Below are 16,055 nucleotides of genomic sequence, written 5' to 3'. Positions count from 1 at the left end.
TTCAAGCACTATTATATTGTTGATAATCGCTCAAAATTTCATTCAATTCGGTTCACTGGTCTCCGATATATGACAGTTCAAAAATTGATAGTCTTAAAAATAGTGTTTTACCAGATCGGTTATAACTTCGCGAAAAATTGACCAATCGAGCTCAAATTTGAAACACTGATGCACAGGTTAATAAACAGTCAAAATTTGAGAATATTCGATGCACTCTAAGAAAAGTTACACCATGTTGAACTTTTTTGTGAGAGAAAAAAAGTTGCCTATCCCACACATTTTGGCCACCCCTTGTAATTGCCATTAACATAATTTCGTGACACGTTAATTGCAGTCTTTGTTATATTTTTTTGTAACAAAATTATTTAAGAATATAAAAGATTTTTTTGTGTTGTCGCGAAAAAAATAATGATTATTTTTGATATTTTGGTCACTTGAGCCAAACAATTTATAAGAAAACTTGTAACGTTCTGAAATTTATAACAGAACTTGTTATAATTTTGTTACGATTTTGCAAGTTTAATCTAACAAAATTTGATATGATCTTGTTATGATTATATCTCAGCTTGTTATATTTTTGTTTTTATTGGAACGAGTTTTTTGAGAATATTTGTTATTTTAACTACTCACGGTGCATGTTTTATAACAACCTTTGTTACAGAAATCATTGTAACAAAGTCGCACAACCTGTAATAATTTTGTTTTTTTTTTCATCTCGTCGGGTATAAAAGGTTCTGGGTTCAATACCAGACACCCTTAAAACGATTGCAAAAGATCATTCAAATGAATTGGGAAACCTGAAGCGCGACGATGGAGCCTTTACCAAAACTCCTCGTGAAACTTTGGATTTAATGATGGAAACCCATTTTCCAGGTTCGGTTCTAAGTGTGGCTTCCAATGATACTATATCTCTGGAAGGTGAAGGATGTCCTAGTCAGTCTTGTTCTAGATCACAGTCATTTGATTTTTTTCGTCGATATTCGGCCTCCTTTGTCTCCGACATTCGCCACACAAGCAATCAAACTACTGTACGAAACAAAAATGTCAAACGAATGCACTTCACCACGATAACGTCTTCGGAGACAGTTCAGCTTTTGTTATTCCTGTCTTCTTCCATAATGAGAGCTGTGTTTACCAAATGTGTGTCGTATTCAATGCAACATGCAAGAATAAACTAATATTAACATTCATAATCGGAGTTGGCTGTAAATTTATGCGAAAAGCTAGAATTAGACGAATGTCATCGTGTCAGACGATATTGATTTGACGCTTTCTTATGTTTATTCAGCTTCGTTTTACCGCTCGTGTTGTGTGTAAGAGGTAACGGTAGCGCACGAACGTAACAAAGCAAGCTGACAGCCGACTGCGGCAACGAAATGAAGGTAGTGAAAAGTGTCGAATGTTTACAAGACTGGTCCTAGTATAAAATCTTCGGAGTCAACTAGTAAAATAAACACCGCCTCAGATTAAGCTGATGAAATCTTCACGAAGGCCAGAGTGGAAAATGCAATTAGATCTTTTCAGCCTTTTAAATCTGCAGGAGTTGATGGAGTATTTCCAGCACTGATTCAAAATGGAGAAGCGGTGTTGGTTCCATTACTAACTGAGATGTTCCAGACTAGTTTAAGATTGAATTACGTTCCATAAAAAAGGAAACTTGTAAAAGTTATCTTTATACCAAAAAAGGGGAAGCGAGACAAGACGCATCCCAAAGCATACAGGCCAATCAGTCTTTCTTCAGTTTTGTTGAAGACTATGAAAAGGTTTTGAAGGATTTTATCAATTCTTTTTACATAAAAGAGCATTCCCTATCTGACTTCCAGTTTGCTTATCAATCTGGTAAGTCAACGGTTACGGCACTTCATTCGCTAGTAACAAAGGTGGAAAAAACGTTTTCAGAAAAAGAAATAGCTCTATCCGCCTTTTTAGACATACAGGGGATGGCCAAAATGTTTGGGATAGGCAACTTTTTTTCTCCCACAAAAAAATTCAACATGCTGTAACTTTTCATAGAGTGCATCAAAAAATCTCAAATTTTGACTGTTTGTCAACCTATTATGTTTGCATCATTGGTACAAATTTGGGCTCGATTGATTAATTTTTCGCGAAGTTAGAACCGTTCGCGTAAAACACTATTTTTTAGGCAACTATTTTTTGAACTGTCATATCTCGGAAACCATATAGCCGAGGCGGTAAAACGCACGGGTATTCAGCATGACCATGCTGAGGGTGACGGGTTCGATTCCCGGTCGGTCCAGGATCTTTTCGTAAAGGAAATTTCCTTGACTTCCTTGGGCATAGAGTATCTTCGTGCCTGCCACACGATATACGCATGCAAAATGGTCATTGGCAGAGGAAGCTCTCAGTTAATAACTGTGGAAGTGCTCATAGAACACTAAGCTGAGAAGCAGGCTTTGTCCCAATGAGGACGTTACGCCAAGAAGAAGAAGAAGATCTCGGAAACCAGTGAACCGAATTGAATGATTTTTTTAACGTTTATCAGCAATATATTGATACTTAATACGACGTTATAAAATGTAATATTTTCGCACGGCGAATTAAGTAATATCGGGTTGAAATTTTTACCCATATAGAGGAAAATTACTAAAATTTACAATACCACACAAAAATTATTAAATGTGTTCTTCCTTCAATCTAAATAGGCTCTAATATATCTGATTAGAGATAATTTGAGAAAGGAAGTGGAAAATCTTTGGATATCAACACTAACATTTATTGACACTGATGTAAAATAAATACATTTTTTCGAGAAAAGTCCAAAAAGTGTCAATCCATGATAACTTTTTTCAACGTTTAAAAAGTACCTATGTTTTAAAAGTTTGTGAAGCATTTACATATTGTTAGTGTACGTTAAAAATTTCATTCAATTCGGTTTACTGGTTTCCGAGATATAACAGCTCAAAAATGAGTTGCCTAAAAAAAGGTGTTTTACCAGAACGGTTCTAACTTTTCGAAATATTAATCAATCGAGCCGCTCTGTCCTTGCTTTGCACTAGGTTCACCTTTCTCGATCGAGGGTGGGAATTCATCCAATTAACTCTTGAGAAATCTTTTTCGATGGTCCTGAAAAGAACCGTTTGAATAATGGACGATTTTGATGAATTTACAATGCCACGCAATTCGTGTTGGTTTTCTCCGCGCTCAACGCTAGACGCAATCGAAAACTGGCCCGCCGCTTGCTGTTGTGAATGAGATTCCTGGTGCTATCAGTACGATAGCCAAGTGTCGTCGCTGAGTCGATGTGCCGCTGCCCAGCTCGAGGTGTCACCTCGACGGTGGTCGAAATGGAACTGACGATCAGCTCTCGCATGATCGCATTCCTTCCTGCATCGTAGTTGCCCCCACGATGCGCACCAATCAGAGAGCGTTGGTATACTGAACGAGAAAATTTGTCCGCTACCCATATTTATAGATTTCAGCGATTTCAATGTCTAACTTTAAAACAACTTTTCAACTATTTATCAATGATTTTTAGGTTCACCGAATATTACAAATTGAACGCGGGAGTTTCATCTCTCGGATAACGGGATTTGTTTATCATTTCGTTCAGTGGGAAAGGTCTTTCACTCAAACGTAACGCTCTTGGTTTCATAAATTTTGAAATGACACCGGGTATAGAAAACAGAGACGTAGTCCTACGTCAAAAACTACTTAAAAATTCTTTCTCGACGTTTATTTGACATATCATATGTAGGCGAGTTACAGTAAAAATTTCAGCTCAATCGGAGCATTGATTACGGAGAATGAGATGTTTGAAGTGAGGGACTTTGCTTAAAAATAGAACAAAAATCGATTTCAAATCATCAACCTTGTATGGAAAGTCGAAAAAATTTCCGCTCTACTGTATTTTTTTTCCTTTGCGTTTTCGAACTCAGGGCATGATTCTACACCAAAAATGATCATCAGCTTACCGAGTTCAAAAATGCTGTAAACTAGTGTTATTCATAATTCTCAAAGAAAAATTTTCTGTGGTCCTGAAAAGGACCGTTTAAATTACGGACGATTTCGATGAATTCACCATTCCACCAATGCTTGTTGGTTTTCTCCACGCTGAATACTGGACGCCGTCATAAACTGGCCCGCCGCTTGCTGCCTTGGATGAGAATTCCAGCCGTTCCAAGAGTCGTCGCTGGGTTGGTTTGTGTGTTGTTGCCGGGCTGGAGCTGGAGGTGACACCAACCTCCGTGACTGATCCAACGAAAATGACGAAAGAAAACAGAGGACAACGCTTTTATACCCTTAGATTAGCAAATGAAGCTCCTCCCATTTGGCGGGCTCTCCAGTTTATTTCGATGCCATGCCCCGCCCCCACGCACCCTGACGCTCCAAACGATTAATCAACCCAAAAATGAGTAAATTTAAACTTTCACTTTTTGGTTGCACTTTTTGGCTTTCAATCTTTCACTTTTTTGTTGCACCACACTTTTCTTGATCGATGGAGGAAAATTATCCGATACATAACTCTTGTGGAACTAATTTTGGGCAATTAATTTGCATTATTTCACCCCGCCACGCAATGCTTGTCGGATTTGTCCGCGCTGAATGCTGGACACCGTCGAAAATTGGCTCGCCGCTTGCTGCCGTGAATGAGATTAATTATCGGCTTCACTGTTTCTGAACAACCACCAGGCATTCAATCTATCACTATTTGCTTTCACTACACTTTCCTCGATCGATGGAGGAAATTTATCTAATTAACTCTCTAAGAATCGTTGTCGGTGGTTCTGAAAAGAACCGTTTGAATAATGGACGATTTTAGGAAGGAAATGAAATGAATTTATCATGCACAATGCGGATTGATATTCTCCGCGCTGAATGCTGGTCTGCACTGTAGAGAACTAGTTTGCCGCTTACTGCCCTGGATGCGATTCCTGGTGCTATCAGCACGAGAGCTGAAGCTGCCATCCACCTTTCTTGACTGATCTTCCGAAATTGACGAGAGAGAACTGCTCACTCCTCGACGGTGGTCGAAATGGAACTGACAAACAGCTCTCGCATGATCGCATTGCTGCGCATCCTGCGTCGTAAAGGCAGCGCACGATGCGCACCAATCAGAGAGCGTTGGTAGACTGAACGAGAAATTTTGTTCGCAACCCATATTTATAGATTTCAGCGATTTCAATGTTTAACTTTAAAACAATTTTTCAACTATTTATCAATGATTTTCAGGTTCACTGAATGTTACAAATGAAGCGTGTGAGTTTCATTTCTTGGATAACGGGATTTTTATATCAATTCGTTTAGTAGGAAAGACACTGTGAGCGTTTAAAATCTTTCACTAAAACGTAACGCTGTCGGTTTCATAAATTTTGAAATGACACCGGGTATAGAAAACAGAGACGTAGTCCTACGTCAAAACATTGGCCATATTCAGAGTGATATCTGTCGTTTCTGTAATACGGAACGTGAAACTTCGGAACATCTGCTTTGCAGTTGTGGTGCTTTATACACGCGCAGTCAAAGATTTCTAAATAGTGGTTGCTTGCAACCCAGTGAGATCTGGTCTGCAGAACCTGGGAAGGTCTTGGAGTTTATCAATTCCATTGCACCCGACTGGGAGACGACGCGTCGTGGCAGTAGCTGATTACTTGACACATGGTAATGCCCACAAATTCCCTCCAGAACTTCTACTTCAGCAGTTCAACATGAAGTTCTTTAGCAATAACGCATGCTTCTCCCCAGTATTTCTCTGGGATTTTTCCAGTATTTTACCGAATATTACAAAAAGACTTACTCAGGCATATTTCCACGAGTCCCAACATCACCGTGAATTCCTTCAAAGTTTCACGGAAATGCCTTCAAAAGTTCCTTGGAAATAACCCAAGATTTCCTCCAGGAATTTCGAAAAATCCTGCAGAAGCTCCTCAAGAACTTCTCCGGGAGTTTCCTGAGGAGTACTCGGGAGTCTCCCAAGGATTTCTCCAGGAGTTCTCCGAAATCTCCTCCAGAAAATTTTCCTGGAGAAAGTTCTTTCCTGAAATTTCTCCTGATATTCCTCTCTTCCAGGGAATATTTCCGAGTAATTTCTCCAGAAAATCTCCAGGACTTTCTCCAGGAATAACTGGTGTGGTACCTTGTGGTATGCACATAATAAATTATTGTATTACTCTATTACGTTTAGCGTGTATGTTTACATTGAGTATCTGTCATATGCGGAGATGTTGTTATTGTTGTCTGGAGTGTGAATCATTGTATGTAATATTGAAGTATCGGTAATAAAGTGTATACAAATAATGAATACAGTTGTTGAATAATCATTACAGAGAAAGATTCTCACATTGGCGACGAGAACGGTGAACAGTGCATGTGAAATTAGTTTAATTTCGGTTCGGGAAGTGTTGTCTTTGGAAAAAGAAAGAGATGAGTGGTGTGTGTGTGTGTGGTGCATGCAGAGTGGTGATGACCTCCAGGTGATGACTTGTGATTGAATTTCAACATTGGAATCAAAAAGGTAAATATTGTGTACTAACTGTTCAATATGAATCAAACAATCTATTTGTACCTTCGACTAATGACAATGATCAGCCTGTGAGAGATTTTGATGGTGATCGGTTTTGTTTAGTTCAAATCGATGACAATCACTATTGTCAGATAAAGAAATAAAGAACTGTGAAGAAAACCTAAGTTTTGTTGATTGTGATATTGATACTCGTTGAATAGGGTTGTTGTCCTAAATCTAGACTTAAATACTGAATGATGAATGAAGTATTGATTTGTTAACCGTATGGCCGAGGAAGGCGTAGAGGTGAAACAATATTTTGAAATCAAATTTTGCCGTTGCTGTTAAAAGCCAGTGAAGGCGATGAAAGCCAATGAAGGCGATAAAAGCTAATGAAGGCGACATTCTTGAAATAGCCGTAAAAGGCGGAAAGGATTACAGATAGAAAAGCCGTTGAAGGCGGAAAAATGTTATAGGCAGAAGAGCCGACTAAGGCGAAAAACTGTCGATGGCGGAAAGATCCGTCGGAGAGTGAAAAGCTGTTGAAGGCGGAAAAAGCCGTTGAAGGTGGAAATGCCGTTGAAGGCGGTAAGACCTGCAAGGCAGATAGTCGATTCTTTGTAGAGCCGTATAAGGCGAATTGTGTTATTAAAAATTAAAGTACTAAAAACGCAACAGTTTCGTAAATTTCGTAAGAAACAGATTACCAGCCAACGCAGATTTAAGGGCTGTTTGCAGATCAGAAGGAATTTCTCGGCCTATCTTGAGGCATGGGAAATTCCTTGGCTGAATCACTCAAGAAACCGTTTTTTCTTCGATCGCAGTACGCAGTTGCGAAGAAATGACAGTTCAAATGGCAGTCACCGTAGAAAGTTTCTGCCAGGAATCGTTCTAGAAGTTTCTTGAGCGATTTCTCTTGAACTCCAATCTGGGCTTTTTAGTTAAATTTAACCATTAAAAATGAAATTTCACACCAATTAAGTGGCAGCTGAGAAGGCGAAAGACAAAACTAAACTTTAATCTGAGCGTGACTAGAAAAACAGGAACGAATAGTATTTGAATTTGTTCCAAATGCGAATATAACTGAGCAGATACTGAGATTGTTGTGGACCCACCTCAGGTGATATATATTAGAGTTATCATTGCTCAGTTAAGTATAATAAGTCTACGGAGACGTAAAAAGGGTTGGCTCTTGAAACCAAATTAACATGAAGACATGATTTAACTAATGCTTTGTCCTCTCTTACAAGACTAAAAATGTAACTTCAAGAAAATTAACATCAATGTGTGAGAATAATTAAACTGTCTTGGTAGTTTGCAAGATAGGAAGTCAAAATTACAGTTAAAGCATTCGTTGAAGCTAGACGACATATTCAGAGCAGTTGCTAACCACTAACCTGTTAAGTATCATGCTAGTCAAATGGCTAGTTGAATTGGATATTTAAAACAATCGAACAATAAAAAAATGAAACTTTTCGGCTTAACTAGAAGTCTTAGGAATTCGAGTTAAAAGCGCTTTATAACCTATTGAATGCCACTAAATGTTTATGCGATTCAAGTACAGTGAGTTCTTTTGACTTATGATTGCCTAACACTGGATATAGTGCCATTTTTGCTAATGAGTGGGCCATCTTGCCAAGAACTGTGGCACAAGTTAGAGAACAAGGTACAGCAGTACGCTCAACAACAAATTCTGCACAATAATTTCCTTACAGGAAGAGACAAATTTTGATCAGTTAAAGAAGTATTGAAACTATTATTGAGGCGAATAACGTACAGTATATCAAAAGCACAAGATAGTGGAATAATAAGAGATAATCATTTCTGTAACTACAGGAATAGATATATCTAATGAAAGCTGGATTATGAGGTTTGTTTTTCAGTCGAGCTTATTAATGCAAACAGGTACCATTTACTAACATGTTACCTTGTTTGAATTTTTAGATTTCATACACTGAAAAAAACTGCAAATATTGTATGCATGTGTCGCTCACATAGATTTTTGCAATTTGTCATAGATAGCCCTTTTCATGTGTAGATATACATAGTTTATATAAGGTCCATCGATTTTATGTGTGATCCAGCGTGGAAAACGAGTATGTGTGTACAAATAAAATTTATATATCAAATTCATGGATTTTTACCAATAAAAATGCGTGTACATGTATAAGTGATATTTGTGTTAATAAGTTCATTGAAAATTTAAATAAAAACGTGCTTTAAATTGTTTCAGTACAAATAATGAATCGTAGAGGCAAGCGTAAGGGCCATCATGACACAGACAATCATGGTCAGTGTGCACTACGTCAGACTTGTAGTCGTTAACAAAAAAAAAATGAGGATGTATTTCATCGAAAAACTAGGAGTGGGTAATGTCTGAGACATAACCGCAATGTTGACGTAGGACAAAGACTGGAACGAGATTCCGACTTTTATATTTCCATAATATACAATGTTTATTGTTATGACAATACAAATGGTGGACTGATGTGTTGAGTAAAGTTGTTGTGATCGCTTTCGCTGAACGCATTCATAACCCAACAAACATTTTTGCTGTATCACACTTAAATTCAGAAATTGATCTCGGTAAACGGTTTACCGAGAATCCAACAGCTGATATCTCGGTAAAATATTTACTGATTCTCGGTAAACCAGTGAAGACAATTGTCAGACAAAAGAGGCACAAAACAAGCAACAAAGAAGGTGCGACGATTACTCTTTATCCCTACTGGTAACAGATAATGACATGATCTCGAAATTTTTTGTTGCAGACAAAACGGAAGCTGAATTTGTTGCGTACTTTTCAACTCGTGAATAATCAATTATTGCTAACCCAAAGTCGAAACGGTTTGATGATAGAGCTTCACCAGAGTTGCAGTGTTTACCGACTCGAAGTTACCGTTCGAAAATCGCAATGCAAGGCTTAAAAATCTCTAAACTCGTGGTGTACGATGTTAATCCCATTATTTTCAAGTTGGGACAAACTTATGTCGCATGGGTTTGTTTGTCGCAACAAATACAGGTTGCGACATTGTCATTATTGTTGCGCGATGGTTGAATTTTGATTCACTGCGGTAAACCATTACCGAGTCTCGGTGGACTTTGCCGAGATCTCGGTAAAAAGTTTGATTACCGAGATCTCGGCAAAGTTTTAACGACATCTCGGTAAAACTTTTACCGAGAAAGTGAAAATTATTACCGGATTCTCGGATGTTGGATTCTCGGCAATCCGTTTGCTGAGGTCGGCGATTTAATTTAAGTGTGATAAGAGTAAAACAAATCACTCTTAAGCTAACTTTAACTCAAGAAGCTGTTATTCAGCTGAATTATTAGATAATTGAACGGCATTAGATAGATCTTTTCAACTAAAGTTTAACGTGAAACTCTTCCGACAATGAGCCATTTTATGAAGTGACAACAATGTTGATGATGATATTGGTTTTCACGGGTTATTGGACGCTACCTTCTGTCAAAATTCATTCATAAAATCGGCTCGTAAAATGGACTATACACACTCAATCCTGAATTGCCTGTTCAGCATTTTTTTGACGAAAATAGAACAGCAGAACTATTTCGGTAGCTTCGGTAATCAATTTTACTGAGGCTCAGTACAACAGCTGTCAAACCTGGTGCAAAAGGTAAACAATGCAGTATAGCTGTATACAGCTGTTCTATTTTCGTCAAAAATTTACCGAACACGGTACTCCAAATTAAGTGTGTACGTTGTTTTCATCCGGGAAGAACATATTAGTGGCCGACTTCACTATTGCTGAACTACCAAGCTTTCAGTCTGTCGCTTTTAATTATCCGAATCATAACTCTTGAGGCATCATTTTCACTGATCCTGGAAAAGACCGTTTATAAAACGGAAGATTTTGGCAAGGCAACTGCATGAACTCATCACGCAATGTGATTTTACCCATACCAAGGGGCTAATCGCTTGGAACATTGTGCCAAGAGGTACCAAGCACACCGTCTTATACGCTGTGTGGCACACCGAGGCACTCTGAGGCACAATTTTGACACTTGAGTTTGGGTGAAAAAACTAGGCAACCATGTGCATTTGACCTGCAAAATGAAAACAAACAGTTGGTTGTCTTGGTAGTTGCCAAGCAAAATCTGAATCATCAAGCAGTGGCACTTCGGGGCACACTGAGGCACAATTAATACCCGTTGGCACACTGAAAATAATTGGCGCAAGTAAAGATGTGCTCAGCGACTCCCCCTTGACCCATACTGAATGTGGCCGTTTGCTGTCGTGGATTAGATTCCTGGTGCTGCCACCACGATAGCCGAGAGTCATCGCTGAGTTTGTGTGCTGCTGCCAAGCTGGGAGGTGACATCTCCCTTCTCCTTGACTGATCCAAGGAAAATGACGAAAGATAACAGAGGAAACAGCTGTTACGCCCCTAGATTAGCAGATGAAGCTCCTCCCATTCGGCGGGCTTTCCAGTTTATTCCGTTTGTATGACCCACCCACATTGTGTCAGACGCTTCAAACGACTAATCAACCGTTCTTTGAGGCAATTTTTAATCGAACGGATAAACTAATTGAAGTATTGAATAGTTAAGATCATTTTAATTCGATAAATATTAGAATGAAGCAATGTTCCAGGCACATTTGTCCGAATAAGATAATGCGTTGTTAAATTTCGTGTAGAAAGATTAGTGATCGATTTTGCTGTTGCTGAGCCACCAAGCATTCAACCATTCACTTTTCGAATGCACTACACTTTTACCGATCGATGGAATATATCCGAAAATTATCCGGTTCATAATTCTTAAGGAATAATTTTCTCTGGTCCTGAGAAGGTCCGTTCAAATAACGGTTGATTTTAGAAAGACAATTGAAAATTATCCGCACTGAATGCGGAAAGCCATCGAAAACTGCCGCCGCCTGCTGCCGTGAATGAGATTCCTGGTTCTATCAGATAGATAGTCGAGAGTCGTCGCTGAGTTGGTGCGCAGCTTACCCAGCTGCGGAGGTAACTTCCATTGCCAGGCCCACCGCAGCCGTGATCAGTGGATGAGATTCCTGGTGCTATCACTCGTCGAAGTTGACGTGCTGCTGCGCAGCCGTGGACGTGATATCCACCTCCACCCTCCCTGACTGATCCAATGAAAATGACGAAAGAAATCAGAGGGAACAGCTTTTATGCCCCTAGATTAGCAGATGAAGCTCCTCCCATTCGGCGGGCTTTCCAGTTTATTTCGATTGCATGACCCGCCCCGCATGCTTCGGACGCTTCAAACGATTTTTAACCAAGAAATGAGAGAAATTTTTATTTAAGAAATAAAGTAACATTAAATATAAAAATATTTAGATCATTTTAATTCGAAAAATGCTAGAATTAAACAAGGGTTCGTCCTTAAATTACGGCACACAAAAATTAGTCATTTTCAACCCCTCCTCATCCCTATGTCACACTTTTTGTATGGGATCTCTGAAATTTTTGTATGGGTCGTCACACTTTGCTGACACCCCCCCCCCTTTTTAACGTGACGTAATTTCTCAACGCTCCCCAATGTTTCACGAAAAATGGTTCTGATAGGACAATGCGTTGCTAAATTCTGGGTGGAACGATTAGTGGCCGGAATTCAATCTCTCATTTCTCGATTGAACCATACTTTTCTCGATTGATGGAATGAAATTATCTGATTTCCAACTTTTGAGGAATTATTTTCGGTGGTCCTGAAAAGGACCGTTTGATTATTTGACGATTTTAGGAACGAAATGGCATGAAAACATCATGTCACGCAATTCGTGTTGGTGTTCTCCTTGCTAAATATAGGATGCCACCGAAATCTGGTACGCCGCTTTCTGCCATGGATGAGATTCCTGGTGCTATCCGCAAGATAGCCGAGAGTTTTGCGGCTGGGTTGATGTGTTACTGTTCAAGCTGTGGAGGTGACATCCACCCACCCTGCCTGACTGATCCAACGAAAATGACGAAAGAAATCAGAGGAACAGCTTTTATGTCCCTAGATTGGCAGATGAAGCTCCTCCCATTCCCATGTCCCGCCCCGCATGCACCAGACGCTTGAAACGGTTAATCAACCGAGAAATGAGAAAATTTTCATTTAACGAATAAAGTAATCAAAATATTGGAAGATTTAGATAATTTTAATTCGAAAAATGGTTAAATTAAACAATGTTTCACGAAAAATGCTCTGGATAGGATAAAGCGTTGCTAAATTCCTGGTGGAATCATTAGTGGCCGGCATCATTATTGTTGCGGGGCCACCAAGCATACAATATTTCACTTTTCGGTTGCACCACACTTTTACCGAGCGATGGAATGAAATAATTATCTGATTCACAACTCTTGAGGAATAATTTTCTATGGTCCTGAAAAGAACCGTTTGAATATTGAACGATTTCAGACAGAAAATTGGCATGAATTAATCATGCCACGCAATGCGTGTTAAATTTCTCCGTGCTGAATGCTGAACGCAGTCGAAAATTGGCCCGCCGCTTGCTGCCGTGGATGAGATTAGTGATCGCCCTCACTGTTGCTGAACCACCACCAAGAATTCAATCTTGCACTATTTGGTTTCACTACACTTTCTCGGTCGATGCAGGAATTAACTCTCTAGGAAGCATTTTCGAAGAAGTTGAAATCAATTCATCATGCCACGCAATGCGTGTTGGATTTCTCCGTGCTGTTTGCTGGAAGCCGTCGAAAATTGGCCCGCCGCTTGCTGCCGTGGGTGCGATTCCGGATTTTGCTGCTGCCTCTGCCACCACCGTCGATCAGTCCGATGTTCACTTCCTTGGTTTGCCGCGTTAGACGGTTAGATGGCGAATGTGCAACAGCACCCTTGCCGAAAACCACCGCCACCGAGCCGACACGGCCGTCAAAGAAGAATGACGAAAACGCAAACGAAGAAAGTGGGCAGCTCTCGTTCGATGCGTTCACCTCGAGACGACAAAGACAAATGAGGGAAGATGCGAAGAAGCAGTAGCTTTTATATTCGACGGGAGCATCCAAAATGTGCTCGATCGTGATTGGCTGGAATAAACATGGGTTTACTTTTCCCAATTTTTCAATAGTTTGCTATTGAAAATCAGCAAATGTTAATATTGGACATAATTGGTGTAAAGATTTGCAATCTATTGGAGCCAAAATTTTGAAAATTCAACGAGAAATGGCTGAGTTATTAACGCTCAAAATCTCCACTTCAAACGTAACGCGGCCGATTTCTGAAAATTTAGAATGACACCCGGTATAGAAAAGAGAGACGTAGTCCTACGTCAAAAATGTGAAATAAGTGATATGATAGACAGATGATTGGGTTTTGCAATAATGCAGAATATTCTAGTTCGATCCAACGAACTGAGAATATTATCAATATGATGAGCATATGTAGAAAATCAGAGTTACTTAAAGATAAAAAGTTCTAAATTTTGACGGTTCATTGAATGCGAATAATTTGGATAAGGCTTGTTGAAATAGCTTCATTAGATATCTAGAGTGAGAACATAACATGTTGAGGGGCTTTTGCAATATTTTGGAGGTACACCATTAAAATAAGTCCTACAGTTCAGAACCCAAAAGAGCGACATCAAAGGAATAAATTTTTGGTTTTGTAATGTTAAAATACCCAGGTAACCAATAAGCAGTTAAAATGGCATTTATTCGGCACTATATGCGCCTTTACAGCAGGTCACTAAATGCTAATTTGCCGTATATGCGCCATAAGTGCTTATTAAATGCAGGTTTTGGCCCAATATACGGCTGATTAAATGCTTAAATTTCCTATCCCCCAGATTGTCAAAAACAAAAACAAATATGTTTTCCCCTGCCCATTTTACGGCTTCCCTTTCTCTTCTATTTTTATCCTCACTCTCCTGTGCAATTTTTGAGGCTTGGGGCACGTCCTGAACTACTGTTGCTGTATTTTTTTGCTGCTTTCGGCCAAATTGGGATTTGATCCCTCGATCCTTGGGTTGACGATGGTGCTGAACTGCGCTACAGAGTAAGCTATAGATGATCAGATAAAGCGCGTTGGATTTGTGATCTATTTGAGGCAGGAATATTACACCGGCAGTTGCTTCGTTAAATTATGAGCTCGGCAGGTGCTGATAATAAAATCGATCATAGAAAACCAACCATGGAATTCAGTTGCCATTTGGACATGCGAATGATGATGCCTTGTACAGCCGTGGCACGTAAATTAGAAAGTGAAACTGTATTGTGGTTTTAGAATCACTCATCTCTCTTAGCAGTTTTATGGCAATAAAGTAGCAGTCATGATGCCTGTTGACCAAACCATACCGTGCATTTGAAATGCTACAAAAATGCTGTCAGATTTTGAGTAGCATTTGAATTGTTAATATAGGGCAGTTTAGCAGTCAAACTGCTATGATACGGCAGTAAGCTGGCCGAATGCAGTTATAAAACAGAAATACGGCTTATTCAAATGCTTATTGGTTACCTGGGTAGGTTTGATTGAGCACGAATCACCAGTTAATGCGGGAAAATATGCATCGTAGAATGTAAACCTATTCAACGACCAAACCGTAAAAATAAACTCATTCAGTTTTAAAGGTAAATGGTAAATCATGAGAATTCCGAAATTATCGGAAACATGATTCCTAAAAACGTGGACACCTATTTATTTTGTTATCTGAAGAAAATTGCTTTGTATATAATAATTGGCTACTATCATTACGTTTTCGGTTGGAAGCCGAAGTGACTGGCGGTGCGAAAATTGATGTTTAACCTACTTATAAACATAGCAACTCGATTTAGATTAGTGCTAATTTCAGCTCTTAAGTAGCTTAATGATGCGCAATACCAGCAACCGGTTCAAATTTACGTCACAACTGCAACTTTGCATGTGCTTAAATGCGTGACTTCGATTTGGTACTGCGACGATGATGTATGTATTGAGAATTTGAGATAATTATAAGATTACAACATGAAAAACAAAACAAAGAATGAATATTAATATACTACTATACTTTCAAACAGCTAGTGCGGGTGCGAGTTTTGTGAACAATATGTATTAAATATAATTCAAAAACTGGATGTTTTCAAGTTTTCAAATTACTATTTAGCTAAAACTAGTATTACAAATATTGCTTTGAACAAGTGACGTTTTTCGAAATCGTGATTTGATTTAAAAAAGTATCAATCCCTTCGATATTAAGAAAACAAAATCTGTAAAGCCAAACTTCTGAATATATTCTAAACAAGAAACGAGTTCCAGCAAAGTTCGCTAAAAAAAAACATGAAATGAAATAGTGTTTGTATGACACTTGGACACTTTGGATGGAAAACGAGTTAATAAATATTGATAATTTTTCAACTGTAATATTCGTGCAGTGTTCTGACTTACTATTAAAAAAAATTTCTGAATAATAATCTGAATATACATACCATTTGTATGAGATTCTTCTATGAAAGGACATGTCAAAAAAAAATCAGTGGGCAACAATGTTTGCACGCTAGCTGTCATTGAAAACATTTGAGAAGAGGAAAGCAATTCAATTAATTCATCAGCAAAGGTAATATTTAGCTTGACACTCAGTATTAAAAATATTTTGGGATTTGGGAAAATATTTGGGTCAAAATAATATTTCTTTTTA

General features: G+C 38.8%; 1 protein-coding gene across 1 annotated transcript in view; it reads right to left on the bottom strand.

Moving 5' to 3' along the window:
* LOC109416021 (thioester-containing protein 1 allele R1-like) overlaps nt 1-16,055 on the bottom strand; it is an 82,571-nt gene that overhangs the window by 38,973 nt on the left and 27,543 nt on the right. The gene's annotated exons all lie outside the window — the stretch shown is intronic.

The sequence above is a fragment of the Aedes albopictus genome, chromosome 3, assembly GCF_035046485.1.
Source record: "Aedes albopictus strain Foshan chromosome 3, AalbF5, whole genome shotgun sequence".
NCBI classification, from domain to species: Eukaryota; Metazoa; Arthropoda; class Insecta; order Diptera; family Culicidae; genus Aedes; species Aedes albopictus.
The sequence above is the reverse complement of the archived record's forward strand: the minus strand, read 5'-3'. Positions and strand labels throughout refer to the sequence as shown.